The sequence below is a fragment of the Lemur catta genome, chromosome 13 (assembly GCF_020740605.2).
Source record: "Lemur catta isolate mLemCat1 chromosome 13, mLemCat1.pri, whole genome shotgun sequence".
NCBI classification, from domain to species: Eukaryota; Metazoa; Chordata; class Mammalia; order Primates; family Lemuridae; genus Lemur; species Lemur catta.
Genome location: NC_059140.1, coordinates 54,885,393 through 54,908,358, shown reverse-complemented (window position 1 = coordinate 54,908,358; position 22,966 = coordinate 54,885,393). Strand labels below are relative to the sequence as shown.

The following is a 22,966-nucleotide window of genomic DNA, read 5'->3' as shown; positions in this document are numbered from 1 at the left end:
TGGTTTGGACAATGCATTCTGTGGTCAATCTGTTATGGGTGACCACAACAAAGCAACATAAAAAGTAAAAATATATAGATATATAAAATGTAGAAAAAGATTAGACTTGGCATCAGGAGAATAATTTTTATTTTGCCACTAACTGTTCTGGACTTGATTTTCTTATCTAAGAAATAAAGATATTTTACTGCATGATACCTAAAATTTCTCTCATGCCTGAAATGTAAACTATTAATATCACACATAATTACATCTCCTTTGAGATTTAAACTACACAAAGATTGTGTATACATAAGAACAATAGCTTCAAGGGAAGAAGCTTAGAGGATATGTTTGTTTAAAGGGATTAAAGGAGTCAAATTGTGGGGCTGAATATTTTCTTTCTTTTATTTGGAGTTATGTTGATATTGTCCAAATAAATGTCTTTGCAAAAATATAAACTAAATCTATTAAAATGACTGTCATTCTATAGTTGAGCAGTCATGCATTCACGTGGAAACCTGAACTAGACTACAGTACAACAATTCAGAACAAGCAATTCTGAAATAGGGTTCAACAATGTTCAGTTGAGAGGCAAATAAGATGTGCTTTACACTGGATGTGGTGGTGCATGCTTGTAATCCTGGCTATTGGAGAGGCACAGGAGTTCTAGACCAGCTTGGGTGATGTAATGACCCCATCTCAAAAAACAGAAAATAACAACAATAATATATATTTTAATATTTTAATATTAAAATTAATATTTAGCTAATCAATTTGCTTAATTAATGATTAATTTTAAATAATGATGTAATTTAATATTTTTGTGTTATCATCCTTGAGTGCCAATAAATAATATATAAATAATGACTGGAAAGTTGGACTAAAAATAAACCTCCCTTATTATTTTCTTCCAGTATTAAGATCTTGTAAAGAACTTTTTAAAATGAAATTTAGTTTACTAAAAAAAATCAAAGACAGACAAAATTTAGTATCACCTTTCAGTTTATCAAACTACCTTGTCATGGTGTTGCTTTATGTCTTCCTCCCTCCCTGTTTTTTGATACATAAATTGTAGAAATGGAGGGTGGTGGAAAAAGAACCCATATGGTAGACGTCAGTCATTCATTCTAAACTCCTCTCTGCTTCTAATTTGTGTGTGGCCCCAGTCAAATCCCTTTACCTTTCTGGTATTTCTCAGATTTTCAACTAAAGGATCCTTAAAGGCAAAGCATAATTCTAGGCCTTCCAACAACTGCCAGAGGTATTCGATTCTCATGTTTTAAATTTAAAACAACCATGATTTTGCTTTCTGTTTTATAATTTTAATATTTGTTTTAATAGAGTAGTAGTATTTTAAATTATTTTCCATCTAGTAATTTTATTCATCAGGAAAATGTGCCATGTTTATTTTTGGGTTTGTGTATTGTGAACACAGTCCTCTTTTAGAGAAGATGGCTCTGATGATCGATGGCTCTGAAATTCTGATTCCATTCATATGAAAACGACATAAAGGTAAAAAATAGTATATTTATGACCTTCTCACTTCAATTGCAAATTAACACTACCCCCAAAAGATTATGTATACTGCTCATTATATACTTAAATTTTGAGTGGAAATCTTTATATTAAATGTATTAAAAATACTACCAACAATAATAACTATATGTTTTGCTCTGTGATCCTAAAACATAGTTTTGAAATAGATGCTACTTGCAAAAAGCTCCACGTTCAAATGGAGTTTGTGCCCAAATTATATCATACTTTCTTTGACTTGCCAATCCTGCTCTAACATTATAACCTAACAGTAGCATTCACTGAGTGCTTTTTATGGACACGTCTGAGTGCTCTGCAGGCATGTATTTACTTCATCCCCACAACCCTATGAATGTATCCCCATTTTACAGAAGAGGAAGTGAAAGAATATAAAACGTAAGAGATTTGATGTAGAACACATGTAGTGAAACATCAGATGTAGCTGTGAGTGTTTGCCAAATTCAACCCCTGCTCTTCCCAAATGTTCTAACTGCCAAATATTATTTATATTTGTAATAATCCAGATCTCTAGGTTGAAATTTTCAGCCGCTCAAACAGAGCAGGTAGTTAGAGTCAAGGGATAATATACTCTCTCATTGCCTCCCTTGTGCTTTCCAAGTACTGAAGAGCTCAGTGGTATAATACACAGCCGCATGTGGCAAGACAGGCATTCTCTGACCTATAAATGACCCACGTAGACTGTCTTATAAATGATCCACATGGACCCACAGGAGAAGAGCACTTCTCTGCTCTTGTTGTTTTTGCTGCATTCTGAACTCTTGCTGCTGATGGTGAGTTCAAAAAGTGGGAAGAAGAAAATAGTTATTAGAAGCAGGCACAGTTAGGGATGTTGGCAGGCTCCCATGTACTCTGGCCTTTCTGCCTCTCTCTCTGCAACAGTATAAGAGAGTGTGTATGGGGAGGGGATTTGGGGTGTGTTTGCATGTGCACATGTGCAGGTGTATTCTGCCTTGTTTTCATTTTTATACCACCAGATTGTTTTTACAAGTGAGAGAATTTCCTGGTTTTTGAAAATGCTTCTTCTTTTTTTAAAAAGACATATTCTCTTTTTGTCAACAAGTGAGTTAAAAAGTGCACAAAGGGTACCTACCTTCTTTTTCTCTAAAATTCGAGAGGGTTACAGATTTTTTAAGTCACAGGACTTTGGATATAATTTAATCAGCTTCCTTTGAGTCCAGCATATACCAAGTATGAACTGCTTGGCATTAAAAATATTTTTCTGGAAGTAGGAAAAGTCTGTAAGCAATTTGGGGGCCACAGGGAACTTCTATGGGGCAGTAAATAAGCCAAAGTGATATTTCTTACTTGGAATAATAAATAAAGTCTAATAAATTTAGGGTTGAGAGAAAGTGGTAAGTGAAGGAAAGATAAAGAAGGGATAACAAAGGAAACTGTAGTAAAACAAACTCTTATTTCATGCATTTTCATAAAATCACATCTACATCTGGGAATTGGGGAACTAGCTCTTTTCCTCCTGCACTTTCTATTATGTTTTATTCTTCTCTTCAAAGGCTTCAAATTAATTGCTAGAACTTCAAATTCAGTAGCCTGAGCTAGTATTCCTTTTTCTTTTTTCTTTTCTTTTTTTTTTTTTTGAGATCGATTGCACAGTGTGCTGAATATAGCTAATAATTGAGTACTATACATGTCAATATCACTAAGCGAGTGAATTTCTAATGCTTAGAACTGGTATTCTTAGAACTGTACTTAGTACTATAGTTCAGCCACCCTATAAATTCAGCATTTTTTAAACTAAACTAAGGTTCTATTTAACTGTGACCCTAATGTAGTAAAATTTCAATTTGAATTTCAGAAGTCAGAATAATGAATAAACTTTTAGAAAGTAACTCATTTGTACTTGCGGAAAAACATGTAAGCTCAGTATTTTTGATTGCATAACCCACGAGTGATGTTTGCTTTTTGTCATAATAGCGATTTTGACTTATCCTTTTCTTTTTACTGTCATTGCTATTATTGTTGAGTTAGAGAAAGTTACAGAGAAATTTTCAGATCAGATTTATTTCTGACTTGGTTGGGTATTTTTATACTCTTAGATACCTGTCTTCTGATTTCAAGACTAAAATGAATGAGAATTCAGCTATATAGGTTTGTAGTCTCTGAAATTTAATCACAACCCAGCCTGTACCTGTCAGTGTGCCATTTTGTTTTGACATCAAAGTGAAATGGTTTAAATGATTTCTCTCTTCTTTGTAGCCATTGTCAAGGATAATGATGATTACATGGCTTATTATGTCTTCATGACTTTTTGGTAGGCATTACAGATAACAAAATTTGCTTGCTGAGGCAGTCTAGTAGATAGCAGAAATTTTTTAGAAAACCAAAAATCTATCGAGCATGTTTCCCTTTGATTGTAGTTCTGACAATATAAACTGTTTTTTTAAAATCTAATTTTGCATTATATTTCTGGGTCATCATAATGATTGATAGATTAATATTAGGAATAATTTTAATTTAATAGCTATTCCCTATTGTAAAGCCTAGCTTGGTGACTGAAATCTCTATCCAAAAAACCACTGAAACCTAAGATGTGGGAACAGTAATTGGAAGTCATTATTTGAAACAAAGTGACAGGGGGTAATTTGCTATGCTACAATAAAACATGCATTGATTTTTCATTTAAAGAAACTGAAATAACATTGCGGAAACATTCTACTGTGAACAATATCAAAAAACAATAAGAGATATTTTCTTCCATTTGTGTGTAAGATACTGTTGTCAGATTTTATACACCATTAGGTTTTATCACTTTGAGGTATATTATATAACATGGATGGATTGATTCTTAGGCTCTGTACTTGTTAAGGACTTGTGAATACTTTGTGTGTGTGTGTGTATGTGTGTGTGTTTGTGATACATATATAAATAAAATAATGTAGAGTTTTTAAAATCAGTCCACAGCAGATCAGTTGTGGGATTTGACTCAATTTGTTTTTAAAGCTATTTGATATTTAGTCTTCTCCCTTCCCACTACATTTATTTTATTTCATGAAGTAGAATGTCTTAGAGAAAAAATATAACTTAATATATAGATATTTTATTTAATATTTAGATGTAAAACCCAAAAGAAATACAGTATATGTGTACTAAATTAATTTAATAAATGTCTTTCACAATAATGCATATAACTATTGCTAATATGTATTATATTTTGGTGAAATTTAGCATCATGTTTCTTAAGGGAAATATATTTCTACCTTGTTTTTTCCATCTAAATGAAATACGTAATCAAATGCCTCTCAATAAATGTATAAATATGAAATATTTTTAATGTTTAAGTTTTCATTTTCCAAAATGTAGGAAAGTTATTCATATATGCTTTGAGATAATACTATCATCTATTGGCATCATCTGTCTATACTATATTCAGTTTATGACTGAGAATATGCATATGGGTAAATCTATATTCACAAATATAAAGTTATATATTCTCCTTACATGAGACTCTTTTGATTGTTAATTCAAATACCTATGCACATATATGCACGTTTTTCTCACTTGTTCTGGTACACATTTTGTTTAATAATCCACTATCCTATACAGAAATTTTATGGAAATTTGCCCCTGAATATAGTACCAAAAATGTGATATACCATACATAAAAATCAAACCAGAGTACAAACTGAAAAGAGAAGCCTCAGCAGTCTTAGAAAATAAGAAAAATGAGCAATATTTGCAAGCATATTATGGAAATATTTTACTGCAAAGTATTTGGTTTGATTTGGAGCAATTACATATGTATTTCTTGGGTGATTTCAGTTGAGTCTTATAGTCAGGAGCATCAGTTTTACTGGCATATGTATTTATTTCTTTTGCCAATTGTTTATTTATGAATCATACTATAAAAGACATTTTAATTTTGCCATTTTAATCTTGTTTCACCTTTCCAGACTCTACTTTTTAATTTGCCCCACTGACATTTTCAACAGCATTTTTATTTTTGTTCGATCTAGATATTTTGTATTTTGAAGTTTCTTTTTCAACACCTTGTGTTAGTTTCCTAGGGCTACTGTAACAAAATACTGCTAACTGGGTGGCTTAAAACAACAGAAATTTATTTTCTCACAGTTGATAAGAAATCCAAAATCAAGGCTTTAGCATGATCATGCTTGCTCTGATGGCTCTTCCTCCATTTTGTCACATTTCTGTCCCTTTCAGTCCAAGTTGGCAGTTCTTCTGCTAGTATAAAATCCTCAAAACCCTTGTTGGTCTTCGGTGTCAAGAGAATCCACACCATTAGTCAACATAGTTCTTCTCTACAGATCCTTCCTAGATAACTCCATCTCTAACCATGACTTTTGTTGAGATGATGAATTGGATCCATAAGTCACACTCTTAATCTCTTTAGCAAATGGTTGTTTAGCCACACCCTTGGCTCTGTTTCCAGAGCAGGCTCTCTGGATTGGTGGCTGAGAATTTTCCAAATACATTGGTGGTTCCTTTTTGCTTAGTCTCTTTCAATTAGTCTTTTTCCTTTTAATTAATTTTCTCAATTAATATCCTTTGCTCATTTTACTATAAGCAGCAAGGAGAAACCACACCACACATATCTCACTTTACTTGTGAATTTCAGATAAATATCCAAGTACATCTTTATGTGTTCTACTTTCTACCCAGTAAGTAGAACACAATTTGGCCACATTTTCTGCCACATTATAATAAGGATTGCCTTTCTTCTAGTGTCCCATAACATTTTCACCTGAGTCCTCATCAGAATGTTCAGATTTTTACCCACAGTCTATTCATGATGATATGACCATATATATATGCTCTAAAATGATAAATCTTTCTCTACAGCTTTCTTTATTTCTGAGCCCTCAGAAGAATCACCTTTAATGTCCACATTTCTTCCAATAGTATCTTCAAGAAGAACTGTTTCTATCAAGCACCTCAAAGCTCTTCCAGCTTCTACCCCTTACACAATTCCAAAGCCACTTCCACATTTTTAGAAATTTGTTACAGTAACACCTCACTTCACAGTACCAAAATTAAAACTGGTTTTCTAGGATTGCTATAACGAAGTACTACAGATTGTGTGACTTAAAATAACAGAAATTTATTTTCTCAGAGTTCTGGAGGCTAGAAGTCCAAAATCAAGGTATCAGCAGTGTCACGTTCTCTCTGATGGCGATAGGGGAATACCCTTTTTCTTGCCTTTCTTGTCTTTTGATGGTTGCCAGCAATACTAGACATAGACTCCAGTCTCTGTGTCTATGGCCCCATGGTGTTCTCCATGCATAACTATCTCTGTGTCTCTGTTTTCTCTTCTTACAAGGACATTAGTGTTTGGATTAGGCCCAACTCTAATCCAGTATGATCTCATTTTATGTAATTACATCTGCAAAGACCCTATTTCCAAATAAGGTCATAGTCTGACGTTCTGTGTTGACATAAATTTGGGGAGCACAATATCCAATCAAGTGCACAGCCTATCGCTATTTTTTCTCCGACTTGGAGGAGATACATTTTTCTCATTTAAAGAAGTTCTAACTTCTATGTGACTATATTATATAAAAATATAAGACATTTTCAATATGTCTAAAATACATTAGATATTGACTAATGAGTTTGGATTCTTATCAAGTGAATGTAAAGTGCCTTTTACATAGTAAAATGGTCAATGGATATAAAAAAGTCCAGTTGCTGGTAGGATTGAAAATTTAAGAGAATTGGGTCATATACAGAAAAGACAAAGGAGTCTGGTAACAAAATGAGAATAAATGTAGGTGACAGGCTATAAACTTTTCCTCTCAATGTTTTTGGCAAGAACTGATGTCCGTCCAAAATTTTAAGCTGAAGGCAGTAACAAGGTAATTTATAGCTTATTTTTTCTTCCCCTAAACAAAGATTCTGTATATTCTGTATTCTCTTTACTGTGTTAAATATTACAATAGGCTAATTTAAACATGTGCATGAAGCAGACTTATTTCCAGGTGTTTCCATCTGTTGTGGGAGTATACTTTAAGAATAGGAGAGAAACATACACAAATTAAACACAAAGCCAGGGGGAAAAAATGAAAGAAATATTCCCAGGGCAACAGTGAGAAAAAATGTTTGAGCTACCTGTTATTAACTACTCAACCTGTTTTACATTGGAATCCTGCATAATTACATTTCAGGGGAGGGGCAAACAACAGATGTTGAATAAAAATTGAAACTCAGAAAATGAGACTATATTAAAAATAAAGTTACTCTTGCTCACCAACAGGCATATTTTTGGCAGGACATTTAGGCAGCAATTGATTTCTCATGTTTACTGTGCATTTCAATAACATTATTGCAAAACAAAATGCTCTTTTTTTGTAGTCTAAGAAGTAGATCAATTATACATGTCTATAATATACCTAAGTTAGAGGCTCATAAAAAGCAAACCAAAAAGAAAATATACCACAGCATTTCCTTAATTTTATATTACATAAATGTTTCATGTCAGGTAAAAAAAAAATAAAAGTTACTACAGAAATATATACATATATAAAAATAATTACTAAAATGTACTCTTAAAAATTAGATGACTGAATAAGGAGCTAAATTATAAACAGTCTGTTGTTTTGAGTTCCAGATAATATATATTGTGTAACTAATATTAAGAAGCAGTAAACATTTTTATTAAAACCATAGTATCTAGGGATATTATAGAATAAATAGTTTGGGACTTTGATTTTGGTGGCTTGCTTGTTTACATCTATGCATTATTACAGAAAAATTATTTATTTTGTTTAAATTAATGTATCACCATCATGAGAGCATTTTTCCCATTGACCTCGAGATTCATATAGTTACATTGTACTGTTTTCATCTCATCCAAACTTAAATAGCCCCCTCCCCAAAGTAATTTTCTTCCAGTATGACTATGTCTTATGTCTCTGGAAATACTAATGACCATATCTTTTAGGGATTGCTCAACCTTAAGAATTTTAATATAAACCTTGAAAGCAATAGAGAGGATTCATAATTCAATTGGCCCTTTTTCCCACTTGGTTTTTCTACTTGTTAACTAAAAATATTTTATTTTTCAAGCATTCCCGACTTTGCTTTCCTTTGCTATCCTCACCCTACACACCATCACAAGTAGACTTCAGTCTGTTGATCTGCTTCCTCCAGGTGAGCAATTTCTTCATCTGCTAGCTTTCTTCTCTGTGATCCAAATTTGACTTGTTAGATGATAGCACTCATAAAATTATACATTTTCCAGGCAGGCCTTGTAGACTTTATTTCTTTAAAGGAAAATAGCATAGTAAGTTATTATTTCTGCATTGATGTTATTAGTATTTCAGGAAAAGCTGTGTTGTGTTAAGGGATGAAATGAGAATCTATTCATTTATATTGGGGTTTTCATATTTATTATTGTTGAGTTTAAGTGGGTCAGTTCTTAATTATTTCATATAAAAATGTCTACTACTTTTACTAATTTCATTTTGGAGATAGTGTAGGCAATGCTAAACGAGAAAATGATGGAATGGAAACTGGGCTGTTACAGGAAAGTGGGACTTGACTATTTTCCTTTAAGTTGTGGGTGTAGAGAGAGCAAGCTGTTTCACTGTTAAGATCTGAAGAACTGTGTTTCACCTGAGAAACTGGTTGCCCAAATTCTTCTTTCCTTTTGGATAGTCAGTTATGCGTCACATCAGCTAAGTTTTATTTTGTGAAAATATATTAAAGGCTTCTTTATACATTACTTTTTAAAATCTTTACATATTACCCCCATATAGTTCTCTAAGGATAAGGCAGAACTAAATTCATATAAATTACAATAACTGATGAAGCTCAATATAAAAATCCCCTGAACTCAATAAATTATGCCAATATATTCAAATGTTTCGGTATGCTCTAGATGTGACTCAGACAATCTGGTAAAACACATTAATGTTTGCAATAACTGGACGATTAAGTGAAAAACAGGAAAGAGTATATCTATCTCAGGTGAAATTTTAGCTTACCATACCATATTGATCTATGTCTGGATTGTATATAGTCCAGGTTTCTGAATCACTTGAATGCTTTTGAGAGATTTGGTTGGTTTCTGAGTAGTTTAATCACTGCATAAGAGAAGCACAAGCTATTGGACAAAATGATTATATCAGGTTGTTACTGTGCTTGAAAAATAAACGTGTATTACAGCAATCTAAGAATGACTGTTATATTTATTTGCGTTGCTTTACTCATGTCAGAAAAAGATTGCCTTATTTCTTATATGGAAATGAATGGAAATTGGACAGTAAATATATGTAGAGGCCTTAAACAGATAGTGTTATATTAAATAGTTAGGAAAATTATACTTGTCTCTGATTTTGGGGTGATAAAGTGAGTAATCTGAAAACAGACAAGTGTGTGCACACACAATATATATAAAATCTTCCTTGTTACCCTTAAATAGCTATGATTTCACATTGATTAAATCTTAATTAGGTGAGAAGACGAGTTTTATTTTTTATTCTGTAAAAATTAAATTCAAGGGTAGAATTTATACCCTAAGTCATTTTAGATTTTAGAAAGTAAATTTCTACACATTATTTCATGTGCTCTGAAATATATTTCTGCCTTGATCTGACATCCATTTTCTGCTCAAATGTATGTGAATGCTCACTGGTGCATGTACACACATACACACCTGTGCATACCCGTGGCCATTTATCCACGTGAAACACTGAGCTAGCAGGAAAACCAGAAGCTGTTGTTAGGTAGATTAAGCCTCATATTCACTAAATGGTTCTCAGACAATTTTGCCCTTAGTCAAGGCCCCTTCTATTCATTTCCATCTGGTACAGGAATGTATTTTCTTCATCATGTATACAAAGGGTGCATGCATAAGTATATGCATAATTACTTTTTAGTTGCTTTTTTTTGGTGATATTTATGTGACATATCTGAAATTATCTTGTCATTTCAAAATTTACATTTTCTCACTTAAAGTATCAAGATAGTTAAGCTTACAAATATTTTCTATTAACATATATGCTATAATAAAACTCTTCAATTTAGAATGCAAGTATTGAGGCCTAATGAATGTAATCTTCTTCTATTTTTACATATATGTATTTCTTTTATTATGACAGAATTATCATATATAATATAATCATTTTGTGTGTATGTTATAAAGTAATCAGAAAAACTATATTTTTAAATTTTTGTTTAAATCACTATTATCTCCCAAATAGATGGTTCGTGTAGATACAAGTCTTGTGTTTTATGAATAATAAATAGATCAATGAGTTAGATATCTTAGAATAAATGCTTATTCTAACAATCATCATTTATAGTTGGGATTTAATACAAAATTATGCACAGATATATTTATTTTTACTATTAAACAACTATAATAAATAAGAAGCTTAGATAGGAAATTTCTATTTGCCAAGGACTGCTAATCTAATCATTTTCCATTTTGCAATGGTCCTTAACCAGAAATAGCTGAATAAGTCTCTTTTGTGATCATAAGTATTTTTATCATTCAATAAATGAACATTAAAATAAAATAAATATTTTCCTGGAAATTTACCAAATCAAACAGTTAAATTTTATTCCATTTCTATGTAGACCTTGCATTTTAAAACCAGATAGATAATTTTAGGTCAGGGAATAAATTCGTCTGGACCTGAAAAATTAATTCTCCTACAAATTCAAGGTTAGAGTGTTACTCAAATTCGAGTTGCTCTCTCCTTTGAGCAGAGACTTTGTGATCCCAATTATGTGTCCAATAGAAGTGTCCACATTCTCCTATTGACTTATTAATTATTAAAGGAATTTCAGGGTTCAGTTAGAATATTGCTAACATTTTCCTAAACATTATAGAGAAATTTCTGTGAAAGCAAATACAAAAATTTGACTTGTTAGAATTTAAGTTTATTTTTTTTTCTTTATTGATAAAATTGCCCAAAGAATTTATTTGGGCCAGATTATGAAGGGCTTTGAACACCAATCTGAATAGTTCATATTACATCCTTTTTTCAGCAATGACCATGAAAATTGTTAAACAGCTAATTGAAAATAGCTTTGGCAGCAACAAGGAATCACTTCTCACTAAGCTTGAGCATAAATATTTTTAAAGGGAAAAACTCAAATATAGCATGTTTGAATTAAGAGAGATTATCTTAATGAATTCTCCCTATGATATCAATAAGAATTTCTTTTTAGATTAGATTCTGATAATAGCCTGAAAATAAAATAATTGTGTATATATTTTTTTGTGTTTCCCTGTTACTGTTACTCTTAGGGAATACACTTCAATTTTATCATCTGTTCCTTGCTCCAGCTATGGTTGATTATCAATTGAATCACATAAAATATTCTCCAAGATAAAGTATTTAAAAGACTACTATAGACGACTTTTGACTGCCTATGTATGGAACCATTTTCTTTAAAAACACATTTTTATCTTTACTGTTATTCAGAGAAGGTGTTCTCTAGTAGCTTTTTTGATCCTCAGTGTCATTACATAGCAGGACAATCTAGAGGGCCACATCTCCTATCTTTTAATATGTAAGTTTCTTGACCTCTTTTACCAATTTATTTCTTCATTGCTTCAATGTATTTTAATGATTATAAAAATCTCAAAGCTGTTACTAGAAAAATGGCTTGTCAGTGCCAGTAAAACCCATTACAAGAGACATTTCTGTGTATTTACTCTAAAACATGGATATTGAGTGTATTGATTTTGTTTGAATTTTCATTCTTGGGATGACCCAATGATACAGGATAAAAACATCAGCTTCCAATAAACTTATAGCATACTTACAGGTTATAAGAACAGCGTAGTTTTAGGGAGGTAATTCCAAGAACAGCCTTTATTTGAAATGCTAGTTATCTTTCTTTTCCTATTCTTTGTACATATTTTTTGACTATTTATAATAGTAGTAGTAGTAATAGTGGTGATTTCAGAAGCTTGTTGGTAGGGGTTCTTGTTTTAATAAGGTCAAGACCAAACTGTTTAGGTTCACGCAATCTGTACTTTATTATAAGGTTACCTTTGAACACTATCAATTTTAACAGTTCTCTCAGATTTGATTTCATAAGAAGCATTTTTATTAAAAGTACATATTTATTATCATTTGTGCTTGTGAATATGTATGCACACCGATGCACGCCTGTACACATATGCATAGAAGACATTTGGCTTTGGTTTATTTTTGAATTGTTCTAATATAAGTGAGTTTTGCAGGAATCATTTATGGAGAAGTATAGTTTCATATATATTTACCACTTGTTTAAAATTTTTAAAATCTTTTGTATTACCTCTTTCTCTAAAAATACTTTTAAAATTCCTGACCTGAACAAGGCACCCATGTGTTCACTTGCATGTTTCCATCTAATTTAAGGTAACAATTGAAACTTTAGATTTATCTCTAGAGTAGAGTTCTGTGAGTTTAATAAACAGCTTTTGGAGCTTAGGATGTCATTAAAGCATTAAAACATTAAAATCTTTCTTAAGAAATCCATCTTCTGGGACTTCCACATTCTACTGGCAGGCATTGATTACTAAATAATAGGTAGGAGAAGATTAGCTGCATCTGAATTAACTCTATTTTCTGAGAATGCTGCAAATGACACCTGATTGTTTGTTTCTAGCAATTGAAAAACAAGAAGTGCTAGAAACAAGATGAACAATGGGATTTAAACTGGTAAATAGATATATATCCCAATAGAAATCAGATAGCAGGCAGAGAATAACACTAATAAGACTATCTTCCTTGCTTTTTACAAAGAGTTTGGCTTAATAGGCATGTTTTCATTGACGTTCCTTAAAGAATTACCACTTTGCGAGGAGGATGACTTGAATCTTAGATGTATTCATCCATGTCATCAAAAATGGTGTCATTATCAGAGATGGAGTTAGCTTACAGAGGCAATAAAAGCATAAGGAAAACATCCTCTCTAAAAAAATGAAGAATAGTAGCATACTTAAATACTGTTGGGTCTGAAATTCACAGTATTATTTAAGTTGCTAGAATTTTAAATTTGTTCTCCGTAAATCAAACAGCTTTTGCTAACTATTGCATGCCAGAGCATAGGTTTCTCACTGCATATAAATCAGGTTCTTTTGAAAGCTGCATTAACCCTTCCAAGGCTCTAAAATGACAAGGACTTATTAATTAATGCAAATGTTGATGATAGCTGTCAGAATGTAAGATACAGAGAACAGCCGACTTAAAGCAAAAGTGAAAAACTAGCTCATTTGACACAACAATACAGTAGAAGAAAAGAAAAGGACAAAAGGAGAAACCTAGAGAAGAAAGAAACCTATAGATGCTGAGATGTAGGTTTTCAGGATACTCACTGTTTTCCATAATTTAAAATTATAAGGAGAAATTATTTAAATATTGGCTTTGATTTCAATAACAGTGTCATTGGTTTGAAGAAAAGATTCCTTAAGGGAAAAATATTCTGACTTCCATGTTTGAGTGGAATGTATGTGAGGCAGTATTTATTTATATCATAATTTAAAGCGATATCCTCAATAGTAAATAAAGAATTGGGGATTTTTTATATAAATATTGTATGTAACAGACATATCTGATGTTACTGTAAACAATGTGTATCTCATAGCAATAGAGAGCTATTATGCACAACTTCATTTGAGTCCTGTGATGATTCTAAAAGCTAACATTACAGGCTCACAAATAAATGGAACTGAAATGAGTAATTTGCAAGGAATATAGTTATTCCTATTGCAGATTATCCATAGTATTTGAAACTTTCACATTTAATCTTCTTTTACATCAATTATAGCCTTTTTTTCAAATTTGGAAGTATATATTGAGTGTGTCCTGTGTATTCAAGGAATGGAACACCAAAGAGTATACTATAGTACCTTGATTTTCAAGGGACATTAGGGCTTCAATGAGACAAACTAATAAAAAAATAATAAGATTGGGGGACAATGCTGTAATACATAATTGAATGGGAAATTATAACATTATCTTCATCCAAAACAGAAATGCTTATTTGAGAAAAAATTTTCAGAAATTTCCTTTAATTATTCATTCTTCTTGATGTGGAGTATCAAATTTAAAAGGTTGCTGAGATTCAACATTTTTTGTTATTCTCTTTACTTTGTTGAATTATTTTTTACCTCTCTCCTAAATACCTAAAGGATCTCTTTTGTTCCAGACTCTTTCTCTTCTGATCTTCTAAAAGGATCCTCTAATATTTCAAATACGTGATCATATGGAATTTTATGGTTGGTTAAAAATAATAGTAGAAAATTAGAGAAAAAGAGAAGAAAGATAAAGTAGGTGCAGGAAGAAGAAATATTTTTCTAATGCAGAATTATAAAATTCAGGATTTATACTGGTGATATGAAATACTAGTTTAATCAACACACATCCTTGAGTGCAGTCTTTTGGCTGAATCCAAATTTTACAGAATAAAGGTATTTGTTCTGTGAAGTTTGGATTCTGTTGAAGGGCTACACTTGGGGATCTGGAGGGCCACAGGTTCCCCACCCCTGAGTGGGATGAGATGCAAGCTGAAAGGCAAATTGGGGGCTGGCATTACTATGCCAATGGATCATGCTGGGTCCTACTATATTTGTTGAAGACATTCTGGCTGGTGCCCAAGCTCTAGATATCTCTTTCCAGAAATAATGCTGATTTAGATACTATTTACCCTATAGCTCATCCCAGTTCTGTAGTTTCATAAATGTTGTCCATTATCTTTCCAATAAAGCACCCAAATAATTCAAGAATCTTTTGAAATGTGATCAACTGCTCAAATACCTGTATCAGTGCTCCATTGCCTGCTGCATTAAATTTGGTCTTTTACTCAGAACATTTCCATTCTTCTTTCAGATGATAGCCAATTTTCCCTACATTATTATGTCAATTTTTGGCATTGCAGTGTAAGTTCTTTGACCTACAAAGCTAGTTTTTCTGCCCTGTGAAGTGCACATTCCTATGTGGGGATTGTTTCTCTTTCTGATCCCTTTACCTGGAGCGCCCTCTCTCTGCTCTCCACTATCTGTTGAAACCCTGATCAGCCTGTGAATCACAGATCAAGCACCAATTGCAAAAAGCCTTTCACAACATTACAACCTACACATTTCTCTGTATTTCTAATGCCTGACATTCATATGACATAGTTCAAAATGTAATTGATCATGAATTATTTCCCCTATGCTGGTTTCAAATCTACGTCCTAGTTTCCAATCAAAGTTTAAACTCGTTCGTGAAGATATCATTTTACAAACTTGAGAATTTTAAAAGGTGGATAGACCTAGGTTCCTTTACAAATAATCTCTACCTGACACAACACCTGTTTTGCAACATTTTATTCAAGATGCTTCTGCTTGAAATCTTTGGGCACAAAGTAGGTGTTTAATGCATTTTTACCTTATAAATTATTGAGTACAATGTTTTTAACTGCTAAACTACACACATCTAATGCTCCCACAGAATTTGAGCTGTCTTTATTCTGGTGGGACATTTGAGTTGTATTGTTTTTCCTTGAGAGGTTCTGTCAGAGTCCTTTCCTCAAAGAAAATACAAACCTTGTTCCAGTAGTACATAGTATTGAAATTCCAAGCCAATTCTCTTCAGGGTACCTGTTGGGAAAGAGATGCCGCCATTTAGCCCGGCCTTCGCGTCCAAGCATCTGCCGCTGCCCCAGGTGATGGCTATGCCTACAGAATGAGACTGGGGGAGGCGGCAACTGAATTTTACATGTTCGTCTCAGAGCAGTGTGCCATGGGACACAAATTATATTTGTGCTGTAAATTTCCAATGCATGGTTTAGATCCTCATTGTTTTGCGTTACTAGTGCTTCCATATCAAATTTCCTTATACTGTTTTGCATTTATTCCTTAGCATAAATTTTATTTCAATTTGCTTTAAGTTATCTTTACCTCAGGACACTATCTATGTGTTGTCAATATTTATGCCAGAAAATTCCACTCTGGGAGACATTTTACTATGTCCAAAGGGTCACAAACACTTAAAACCATCCCTGAAGGTGTGCAGGTGCATTGAATAGTAAGTGCAAATGCTCCAAGCAGCTCCAAATACCCAGCTGTGACTGGATTCACTTGAATGTGATATAGGACAGTGGTTTCTGGTGTCTGAATGCAGTCACAGCAATGTATTCAGAAGCATTGTGTGATGCAGGTGCACGCTAGAGGATTGGTACTTCAAAGCTGCCACGGTTTGACTATTTGATAGTATTATAATAACTTCCTCTTCAAAATGTGCCCTCTGCCTATCAAAAGCAGATAGAATGACATTTCACAACTAAAGTAAAATCTGGAAGTCGGTTTGGCCGTCCATCCACCTAAAAATGTATACATTTTTTCATAGTATTTTTATTATATGAGTTATATTTGAATTATATACAAATTCATATTATCATATGAGTTATATTTTAAAAATTTCTATTCTTTATGGGCAATTATTAGGAAAAAATTTAAGTTCCTGGAGTCCGAAGTCTAGTGTTTCTTTGTTATATCATTGACAACATATAAACAGGCATCTTCATGAAATGAGCATATTGTAACAAGACACATTTTCCTCTTAATAAAAAAGAACCAAAAGGACATTCCACATCTGTGTATCTGTATATTAGTTACTTGATTAGTAAAACAACATAGATCGGTGTTCATAAGTGAGAAACACAGGATATACAATACAATAGAACAAAGATCATTTAGCTACATAAAGTCATTGATTCTCCTATTTATGTTTTTTTAACCCATCTCTGTTCTTCCCTGAACAAGGGACAAGACATTCCTACTAAACTGGTGCTAAAATAAAGCTTATAAGTAGAAAAAATATGAAAAATTATAACATTAGTTTACTTTTTTATATGCTGACACAGGAAAAAAAATATTCTGAGACAATTTAACTTTCCAGAACTGTCTTAAGAAATATTATTGAAAATGAAATTTTTGCTCCTTTCATAGTGAGATGAAATGAAAGCAGAAAGTTTATTTTTAACTAATACAATAGTAAATGGGACACAGAAGTCATAAGTGGAATTAACATGTATGAATATAGATGGTTATGGTACCATTTATATGGAATGATTCACCTTATCATCATAACAAGTGTAAGGATTTTACAGGATGGTAAAGGAAAATAGGTAAATAATAATCAAATAGCCAAATAGCCAAAAAAAGGAAGAACTGTTTATGTTAGAGAAGTATCAGTTCACAGGATGTTGCAAATTATGTCAACTTACTGAAAGAAAAATCCATTTTATTAGAGGTTTGTTGGACTGTATTCTGATGTGATTTCTGTTTTAGTATTGATGTTTCTCTCTGATATGTTCGAATATATTTGAATAAAGTATAATTTGTTAGGATCGTAGGGAAGCATGTACACATGCATGTGTGTAATAGTGTGTGTATGCTTAAGAAAGAAAAAGACAGTAAAGACAAGCTGCTATTCCACCATTAAAACCTCTCAGTAGAAAACTGCTACTACATATCAACTGCCAGTCAAAGGTCTTGGCTTGTCATGGTTTGCCGGTAGATAAATAATGTGTGATGAGTGCTTACCTTAGATTCTGTAGAATTAATCTACAGAACACTTGTGCAGGACATAAATAGAGATGGGTGCCTGCTCCCTGCTTTTCCAGACAGCTAATTTTGTGTTATGAAAGCCTCCGTTGGTGAAAGAAGGTAAATTAGAAATAAAAAAGAATAATGAGAACAAATAAAAAATGGACTTCCATTTATAGAGTTGTCTACTTGGAAACAACTCTAATTTTAAGAAGCTGTTAGAAACAGTACCGAGCACCACAGTAATGGAAGAGCACTATTCCGATTTAAATCTGTTTACAAAACAGAAATAACACCATTTTGTAGACAGTCATAAAGCATAGATACCTCTCTCTTAAATATACTACTCCCATGGCCACAGCAATTTAAAACTTCCTCACTGATGCCCTGATTTATAGAGTGTGATTTCCAAACATCTATGACATGGACATTTATTTTGTCATTATAAAAACATAAATCAGAGGTCGATATTGCATTCATATATGAAGCCCTCATGCTGGAAACTTAAGCATGTTTTCAGATGTACAAATATGTGACCTCTCAAGGTAGCAGGTAAGTTTGAAACTGGAGGGATGAAATCCTTTTATGTTCTCAAAAATTTCCCTGTGTGGGCACAAATTAGTTGTATAGAGCTTTGAAGACAGGGAAAATAAGTTGAAAATTCTGATTTTTTGATAAATCTCTGATTGAGAGCAAGACAGAATGGAATAAAGAGGTAAATTCTAAGTAAGAAATGTTTGACTGGTTCTTAGATATGTTTTTTTCAGTGTTCACTACAAATCATAACACACAAGCATTTCCCCTAAGTAACTATGTTTGACAGAGGCCCACTTACTCTTTTTTAATCCTTGCTGATTTAAATAACATTTTGGTTTCAAATTTTAATCTTATACATGGCAATTGTTGGCACCTTTCACCTATCATTGAAATGGCTATGCAGTCTTTTTGTTTGTTTGTTTGTTTGTTTGTTTGAGGCGGAGTCTCACTCTGTTGCCCGGGCTAGAGTGAGTGCTGTGGGATCACCCTAGCTCACAGCAACCTCAAACTCCTGGGCTCAAGCGATCCTCCTGCCTCAGCCTCCCTAGTAGCTGGGATTACAGACATGCGCCACCATGCCCAGCTAATTTTTTCTATATGTATTTTTAGCTGTCCAGATAATTTCTTTCTATTTTTAGTAAAGACAGGGTCTTGCTCTTGCTCAGGCTGGTCTCGAACTCCTGAGCTCAAACGATCCTCCCGCCTCGGCCTCCCAGAGTGCTAGGATTACAGGCGTGAGCCACTGCGCCCGGTGGCTATGCAGTCTTGATGATAAAGTGACATTACAAAGTTAAAATATCACTATAAAAATTAAATTATGGCGACCTTTTGTGGAAAACTGCTAAAACTCAATGATTTAAAAGCAGATAATTTTGTGTTTTATCTAAATATATTTGTCCTCACATAGATATAACTTAGTATAATTTCACAATGACATAATTCCCTTGAAGGTATATTTTGGCACAAAATGATTGCTTGCCTGATATCCTTAAGATTAAGTTATTAAACTGATTACTCCAGGTTAGAGAGAGAGAGAGAGGAGAGAAAAGAGAGATTTCGGATATATCAAGCAATATGAATATACAGATTTCAGGTATCTTTATGTTGGTGCTCTTTATTCAAAATATTTATACATATATTTACATTTACATACAAATTTTGTCAATATATAAACTATATAATATATATGATATATATATAAACTATATAAACTATCATCATTTTATTAACAATAATAAAAGTTGTCATATATATTATCCCTTAATTTATGAAGACTGAACTTTCATGTGTTTCACCTGTATTTTCCTTATGGCAATTGCTAATAATGTTCAGGAATGCTTTGGTTATGAATTTGAGATTTTTTTAAAATAAATTTTTAGATAGTGTCCTGGAGAAGGCTCAGTTTTAATACAAACATACAAATAAAGGTCTATACGCAATGTGTGTGTGCATGTGTGTACGCGTGTGGTTTATGTGCACCATAAACTGCAAGTACTGTAGTCATTTGAGTTACTTTATATGTTTTGCAAAAGTATCATAAATTAAGATGCAAAATTGAACTAATTAAGCTTACTGCATTAGATACTTCCCTTTGAGAGCTTGTGTAATATTTATAGATGTAGCTATGGAAGTATAGAAAATGATTTTTAATACTAAACAAGTGTTTAACGCTATTTGATTGTCACATGATACTTCAGGGAATCATACATTTAAAAGATTAGACACTGTAAACTTTCCCTCTAGGCAGAACTGCCCGGAGTTCCATCTGTTGGACTTCAGAATCGTTTTATTTCTGCAATACAAACAAGTTTGTCTCTCAGTTTCTCTGATTTGCATACTATTTAGATTATGCCGTATTTCTTGGAAAGGGTGATCATGTTGTATTGAGGGAAAGGATGAAAATAAAAGTAAATAATCTCTTGGAAATCCCAGATTGGACCTGAAGAAAAAAATGAATGTTGGATCAATTATTTTTGTTTTGATTTCTCCTGTCCAGGATCTCTAACCCTGTTTTCTCATATAAATATTGAATCTATCCACATAGTGGCTGTCTAGGTAATTTGCTTCTTTTTTCATTTCTCTAGTTTATAATTCAGCATATCTATTCTGGGATCCATTCTCCCTAAGGTACAGACAGAGCTGTTTGATTATCTACCTTTACAGCTGTGGGGCCTCAGAAAACACTCCACACTCTTATTCTTTATTATACACATTTAGCTTATTGAGGGTATTTTAAAATATGTAATAGAAGGTATAGATGGCAGAAATCCTCCCAGTACAACTCCTCTTGTCTTAAACCCCTGTTTCCGAGGCAGACTTCCTTCACTGTCCATTCCTATTCCATTCCCTCTTCATCTCTACTCCCTCCCTCCCTCTTTCCTCCCTCCCTTCACTTTGCTTTTCTCCTTCCCTCTCTTCTTTCTTCCTCCACCCACCAACGTTTTTGTCTAATTCTTTGTGACTAGCTAGTCATTTGTTGTATATTACTTATAGCTCTTTTTGATACCTACCTATTCATCTATTTATGTTTCTTTAGAAATGATTCCCCTCTCTTATACATTCTAACTTGACCCTTGGCGATGGTGGTTCCCCTTGTGCTCATGGTTTCTGCTGTTTATACAAGAGTGTCCATTCGATTTTCTTCACTGTCTGTGAACTGCTGCTGTCAAAATTACAGTCTAATCACAAGGTGAACTGCTTATAATGTATCATAATCAATACTGAAAATTTGCTCCCCAGGATGTGACATAAAAGAGTCAAGTAAAATGCTGCAGATTTTGAGCAGTGAAGTGCAAACAATCATTTTATGTTGGTGGTTTCAGATTCAAGGTCGATTTACACTTTCATACATCTGCATTATTCTGTCTCTTTCTCGCTCTCAAATTCATATTGAATTCATTCAATGTTGGCTATCCAAATAGCTTAAATGGAAGGCCAGTCAATATCAGAATATAAAACTATGTTAGCATATTTCAAAGAGAGTGCATGAGTTATAAATGAATTTTTTTAAAAAAATCATAGCTCTAAAAGATGCAAGAGTGTTACCAAGTAAGATAGATTGTAAAGTTTTCTACTTTTTTGAAAGATAAAACTTGTTGAGTGAAATGATGTTATATTTTCTAACACTTACTGACAGGTATGGATAGAGGTAACATTTATGATTCCCATTTAGAGTAGGTAAAGAAAATAAAAACCTGACAATGAACTTTTCTGACTTCCTTTTGTTTTTTAAATTTTGGCTCTAATTTAAATACATAAATAAAGACTTCCTAGAAGATGCAATGTACCTAGCTTCTGCTGCTGATGTTTGTGCCAATTTTTCAATTTGTAGATAGTATTTGAGTCTGTGGGTGCATAGTTCAGTTTGAGACTACTTTACAGCATTCTTCCCCGCATTACATAATAAACTTAACAGTGACTATTGAATTCACTCATAAGAAAATATTTCTTTAAAAAATGACAAAATTAAAATAGAAGCAAGATATTTAAATATTTTTTTAACTTTTCATCAGCGTGAATGATACATGCTATGAAATTCCACAGTATTTTTGTTCCATCAAGACAACATTTTTTTAAATTTTTTTTTTAATTTCAGCTCATTATGGGAGTACAAACGTTCAGGTTATATATATTGCCCATACCTCCCCATCCCCCTGAGTCTGAGCTTCAAGCATGTCCATTCCCCAGACAGTGCGCATCGCACTCATCAAGTAGGTATACACCCATCCCCTCCCCCCAGCCCCCACCTCAAGACACCATTTTGATCCCTCCTTAAAAAAATTTTAGTCCCATAGGAAATTATTTTATCCTAAAAACTTTTAAGATAAAACAGGTTGTGGGGTTTTTAATAAAGAATTATTTACATATTGTAAATATAAATGCAGTTTTATATATGACTTTACAAAGTAACTATACTAATTTATCAATGCCATTAAATTTGCTGCGTTTTATTTTGAATATCTTTCATGTGGACTTCTTTTCCTTGCACATGACACTAGAAATAGGGATAATCTAGCATCAATTAAAAGGCAATCCCTGGGGCTCCTAAATGTGTAGGGAATTCTATTCCCATCACATAGAGGTAAACTGTAAATATCCACTTCTGAAAGTAAAAGTTCCTAATTTACGAAGGATCATTAAGCATGAGGGGAACAACCACTTGAAGAGGAAAAGAACAACTCGGAAGATGCAATTCAAAGTTATGGTTTAAAATATTGAGGTCAATGGAATTATGCAGCTATTGTCATAATGAAGGAATTTTCTTTTATATTTTCATGTTCATGTTGAAATAGGGATTATTAAAGAATGCTTTACTTAGATTCTCTATATGTCTATTGGCAAAGTAGAAAAGTAAAATTTCTCACAGAAAGCACTATTATTTAAAAT

At 32.8% G+C, this 22,966-nt stretch overlaps 1 protein-coding gene across 1 annotated transcript in view; it reads left to right on the top strand.

Moving 5' to 3' along the window:
- The window catches only part of PCDH17 (protocadherin 17), a 94,969-nt gene that overhangs the window by 66,529 nt on the left and 5,474 nt on the right, over window positions 1-22,966 (top strand). The gene's annotated exons all lie outside the window — the stretch shown is intronic.